Source organism: Lactuca sativa, chromosome 6, assembly GCF_002870075.4.
Source record: "Lactuca sativa cultivar Salinas chromosome 6, Lsat_Salinas_v11, whole genome shotgun sequence".
NCBI classification, from domain to species: Eukaryota; Viridiplantae; Streptophyta; class Magnoliopsida; order Asterales; family Asteraceae; genus Lactuca; species Lactuca sativa.
This window is the reverse complement of record NC_056628.2, coordinates 108507012-108512697: the sequence shown is the minus strand read 5'-3', so window position 1 is coordinate 108512697 and position 5686 is coordinate 108507012. Positions and strand designations below refer to the sequence as shown.

Below are 5686 nucleotides of genomic sequence, written 5' to 3'. Positions count from 1 at the left end.
CTTCGAATGCTTGAGCGCTTCTTTCTCATATCGATCATTCAATATCCTTGACTTTTCAATAAGGGGCGCGTTAGCTAGGCCGTTTTCTTACAGGAGTGCTAGCGCGCGCCCTTACGTTTTCTTCGCTTGCTCTGCAGTACGAGCCTCATACAAAGCCGCGCCCCTTTAATATGATGAAGAGGGGCCGCCCTCTTTTCTTTTCCGCACCAATCCTTATTTACTAATACATCTTTTTTGGGGTGTATAGCTCAGTTGGTAGAGCATTGGGCTTTTAACCTAATGGTCGCAGGTTCAAGTCCTGCTATACCCAAACCTAACTTGCACTATACTATGAGTAAGGATGCGTAGTAGCGCAAAGAGCACTTTTTGGCCTTTAGATTAGAGGCGCTTCGCCGTCTTTGATTGGATGGAAACATCTATCTAAAGTGTGCAGTGAAGGAGAAGAGTAAATAGTAGGGGAAAGAAGAAAATGGCACATTGACATTCATCTTCCTCTCGAAGGGCTTTGAGAAGAGGGGTAACAGTGAAGATACCAAGACCGTGTCTATGGGGTCTTAGTAAGAATCTGTTGCAAGCAAATGCATGTAAGGGAGGAATGCCCGCATTAAGATTTAAAACTTATCGTCTACTTGAAGGAAATGTTTGGAACAGGAAACTTACAATAATACAACGCCGCATTCTTCGAAGATTGAGGGACAAGACGAGATGTATTAAGAGAATGATTTATTCTCGAAAAAATCTGAATAGTTACATCCAATTACAAAGTACACGAAAGTTGCCCCTTTTTCATGGAGATTTACCCATCACAGAGATGCATAGAGGAACAGAACGAACTTCATATATCCCTTTTCCACTCAATCCAGAAACAAGATCGGACGTTATTCCGGTTCGTCTCCATTTTAGTGAAACTCTTCCTCAAGCAAGGCAGCTGATAAGTCATCGAAGGCTTTTTGTTAATAATGTAATAGTCAGCATTACTTCTTTTCAAGTTTCCCAAGGTGATTTCATATCTTTTAAAGAAAATGATACTCTAATCTATTCAGAAATAAGGAGATCCTTTTATATCGAAATTTCAGTTTCTAAAATCATAGGAAAATTCCTGGATAGCCCGGTAAGAATGTGGAGAAGAACCAAAACGGAATGGTTCCGCTTACTTAAAATTAAGAGGGGATGCCGCCTACTACTGAAAGACCCGTTTTTGCAACAGTTGCGTTCTTCTATGCAAGACGAAGACTTAGAAAGAACAAAGAAGTTTGGATCCGAAAAAGTATGCTTAGGCAGTTCTTTCGCTGAGCACAAGAGAATAAAGAGGCATTTTTATCATTTCAAATCGATATTCTTATCGAAGAGAAGGAACGAAAAAACCCTAAATCTTACTACTAGAAAAAGAAGTCCTATAGTTTACAACTCTTCTTTCTATAGTAATTTGACCTCTTGCTCCACCCATTAGTCTTCTATGAAGAGAAAAATAAAAAGCTCTTCCGTATCTACTCATTATTCGGAGGTGAATCATAGAACACTAAAAGCTGTGCTATCTTATGGACCTAACATAGGTCACATCCCTCACGTGCGCCAAGAGCACATTCGATAGCATCCTCTTAAGGTTTAAAGATCCAAACCTTCTTCTTCTTAGCGGAAACGCACGTGGCCAAAACATCTAAAGATCGGCATAGTCGCTCATAGGGGCCTATCTATCCGGATAGAGGATAGTGTATATCTTGATTCACTATTTCCATTTTTCTTTTTATATTTCTTTTTTTTTCTCTGTCTCGTACGAAGTAATGGGAGGCAAGCTATGACGGCAGGATGTGACCTTGCCTTTCGCCCTGCTACCGCCGTTCTAAGTTCTTCTGACTAAACGAAGTTAAGACTAAAGTTTCGGAACTTAAGTTTGCAACTTTTTTCAGCAAAGCTTAGTAAAAATCCCTCCTTCGGCTACCTTGGATCAAGGGTAGAGATAGGAAGTAAGTCAAAGGTAGATCAACAAAAGTCTTAGTATGGGAAGAGTCAGAGCGAGGGGAGAGACTTTCTAAACGAAGGTTAGTCTAAGTAAGGAAATGGGCACTCTGCTCACATCGAAGTAACTGCTGTCTCCCTTATGGTCGACGTTCTCTCCTCCCATTCTCTCCTCTCCCTACTGGTCGCCGAATATAACTCTTCTTTGCCGTTCTGGTTGGCTTAGGGCGGTCGAACTCTCCCCTCCTCTCCTTAACAGTCGAGTGATTTATCATTCTCTTTCCCTCTTTCTATAGATAAGCGGGTTCTTCGATCATTCTAATGAAATAGGTTCGTTAAAGCCAATTGCTCGAATTCTGTTTTAGATTCCTATTCCACTCCAACCGATGCAGAACTCTTAACCTTTCTAGGACCCTCTCTACGGCAAGGTGCTGCTCTACTCTTTCCACTTGCTCCCTCGTGTATAGCGGTTGAGTTCTTCGCCTCACGGTTTGGCTACCCATCGTCATTCCCTCTGTGTCTAAAGTGAGAGGGGTTCTCTGCGCGCAGTGTAAGATTCCCCTGGATGGGTCTCGTAGGCAGCAGCATTCGTGCTTGCCTTTGCCGTGATTGTCCGTTGTTCCCTTGGTGCGCTGTCATTGACGGTGTAAATCTGTTCGTTCGAGAAAACATGTTGATCTCTTTCCATATCCTATACCCGGTTGTTGCCCTATCAAGATGTGTCCCTTCCTTTGACCCCTTTTCTGATTTCTTAGTGCTGTCCCCCTTGCATTCCCTCCCTTTGTGAAGAATTCCATTTCCCTTTTTCTCCACTCTTATTTCTTCCTTTCTTATTCTCCTGTTGGAAGTACCTAATCTGCTTTTTGAAATCTTTCCTTTCTTATAATTATAAGGTCCTTCCCCTGTATAGAAGTCTGTGCGATTTTTCCCCTTATCTTCTGGCCGACGCTCCCCTTACCGGTATCAGTGCAAGGGCAATTACTACGGGTTGCCATAGTAGTCTGGATGGATTGGAACGAAGGGATGAAGGAGGGCCGACCTGCCCAACAAGTAGACCGGAATAACTAGCTTCTAGTCCAACTAGCTAGAGCTCCAGCCCAAGCCTCCAAATCGAAGCTTCGGAGAGCCTTCTCCCATGTGATGAGATGAATTCTGTCTCTCCCTCCAACACCAGACCGTGGACATTTCGTCCGAATTCCTTCAATCCTACCAGCCATTCCTTTCGGGACCCCGGACAAGGAGGGAATAAAGGCAAGCTTTGAAGAGTGGATTTCATTAAAAACAAGGCCTTACCAGCTTGACCTAAGAGGGCGGGCACCTTTCCAACCCGAAAGCTTCTTGCTGAATTTCTCTGTAACTGAATTCTAAAGTTCATCTCTTCATCTTCCCAGCATACCAAAATGAACCGAAATGGAATTGGCTATTGAACAGCCAAACATATTCCAGCCGGCCCTCGTAGTGTGGATGGAGGATGAAGGAAGAACACCTTACTTCTTTCAAAAGACGGAAACAGAGTAATTTTTTTCCTACTAGCCTAACTAATGATTTTACCTCACTTTGTTGTATTGTATAGACAAGCCTGACTTTATAGATAGGAATTCAGAAAAGAGTTCTAACTTACCTTCCTGACTGTGCTTCCTGCTTTTGGACCTATTTTCTATTCTAGTGGTAAGACTGTAGTCTACTGCAACAGGAGAAAGGAAAGCAGGCCATCATGATAAGACCCTCTTTACGCTCTCTCTTTCTGCTCGCTCCTGTCAACGAATAAATTTACTACTTGTGTCACTGACATTCCATTAGCATGGAGGACTATAGAACGGCTTTCACGTTCACTCTATAGGAAGGGGACTTAGATTAATCGATTCAATGGGCGAACTGTTTTCCTTTAAAGGTAGCAAGTGATTGAAATGACAAGCTTGTAACTGATATGAAATCGGAAGACAGTAAGTTGGACGAGGAGCTCATGTACCACATAGTGGGCAAATGCTCCCCTCTTTCAAGAGACTGTTTATGTTCTTGTTTCTTTAGTATCTTTACCTACGAGCATGAATTCCTGAACCCAATAATAGGAAAGAGCTTCATACCCTATAGAACTGACAGATCGGCTAGCGAAGATGGCTCAGTCTCAGTAGATCCCTCACTCCTCACCGGCTTACGGAAAGAGAGCCCTAAGGGAGAGAGTTCCGGTACTTCAGGCATATCTATCAATGGGCAAAGACAGGAGAGCCTTCTATCTCTTCCAGTCTCATAAAGGAAAGAAAGCAGGATGAACAGGCTTGAGTGTCGATAGGTGACTTTAAGGTAGGCGCCTATCTCTTATTATACTATAGCAATGAGAGAAGTCGGGATTGGTGCCCGGAAATCTATAAAAAATTAGCATTTTGCCCAGATAGAACTTTTTCAATTCATGATCTGCTCTACGAAGGGAAAAGTGAAAGTCTCATTTGACAGCTATATAAGATAGACACTTTCTAATTTCCATGTTTGTCTATAAGGGAAATAGGTCAAGTGCCATTTTGCAGCTATATGAGCATGAACATCTACTTTAGAATTTGAATAGTCCTCTTAGCCGGTCGATTAGCTTGAATCTCTCTTTCTTTTGAATCGTAACCTACTATTAGTGTATGCCTAAAACTGAACTAATTACTTTTCTCTAACCAACTTATGACCAAACAAAAAATGACTTAACTAATGGCCAGATTTCCCTCTCCTCATTAAAAACTACTTCTATCTAGCTCCTCTCTTCACCATCTTTTGGTCAAAAAGAGTAAGAGTATTAAATCCCAAAAGTCCTAGGAGTTAAGCATGTTGGTGATGAACTAGTTCTCGTTCACCCCGGGTGGAATGAGTCAAGCTAGTTCCGAAATCGCTAGAGCCCTCTTGTTCTAATCTTTTTCTTAGCAACTGGATTTCAGAAGTCTTGCTGCGAGGAAGATTAGAAACGCCTTACTATATTGAATTGAGAATAGTGGCATTTTTTCTGCAGATATGGAGTTTGTTGAGAGGACTTGCATCCTTCGTTCGTAGTGGTCATTTATAGTTGTTTTTCCAACTGAACCTAATTTACTATTTTGCGACAAGAGGGGGCTCTTACTTCTTTCATCTCTAGGTTGAGTACTAGCAAGTCAGGGAGAAGAGAAAAGCCTGGGAAGGAATCGGGTTTTCAGCATCTGTAGTGGAAGAGTGTACTGGTGGTGGTTTAGTTAGAGACAACAACGGGAAGGGGGCTCTTTCTTCTTTCAGCTGATTCTCCTTTTACTAGGCTTGGATAGATGGGGGTGTCGGTGTAAAGATCGCATGGAACAGTAAATGGCAATGGAATCAAACCTCCTCCTATAGGTAAGTTCAGTCTGTAACTGAGGCTTTCTAGGCGTAGGGCTAATAGCACAATGGCGGTGCGGCTAGGCTTTGTGGTTTCGAATGCCGGTTTGAGATAACCAGCCAGGCAAGGGAAAGAAGGAAGTCTTCCTGCGGAGGGGGAAGAAGCGGCCCAGTTTAATAGATTCAATGGTCGACTTGCTTGAATCGAAGAGAAAGAGCCCACTTTCATATTGAATTCGGGCTTTCATTAGCTCCTTCAGGATGGGATTGACGTATGGAACCACTGACAGTGAACCGTTCGTCTACCTCAGGTCTTCCACTGAATGACCTCTCTCATCTAATCGATCGGTGAAGGATGTCTTTGAAGATCATCTGGTCTGGCTCGTTACCATTAGTTCCTCTCTCTATA

At 42.7% G+C, this 5686-nt stretch overlaps 1 non-coding gene and 1 pseudogene across 1 annotated transcript; both read left to right on the top strand.

The window, feature by feature from the left end:
- The first annotated feature begins 237 nt into the window (after nucleotides 1–237).
- Nucleotides 238–310, top strand: TRNAK-UUU (transfer RNA lysine (anticodon UUU)). The gene has a single exon. It is a non-coding gene; the product is annotated as a tRNA-Lys (tRNA).
- A 233-nt stretch (nucleotides 311–543) lies between these two features.
- LOC128126711 (ribosomal protein S4, mitochondrial-like) lies at nucleotides 544–1661 on the top strand (annotated as a pseudogene).
- The last annotated feature ends 4025 nt before the right edge of the window (nucleotides 1662–5686 follow it).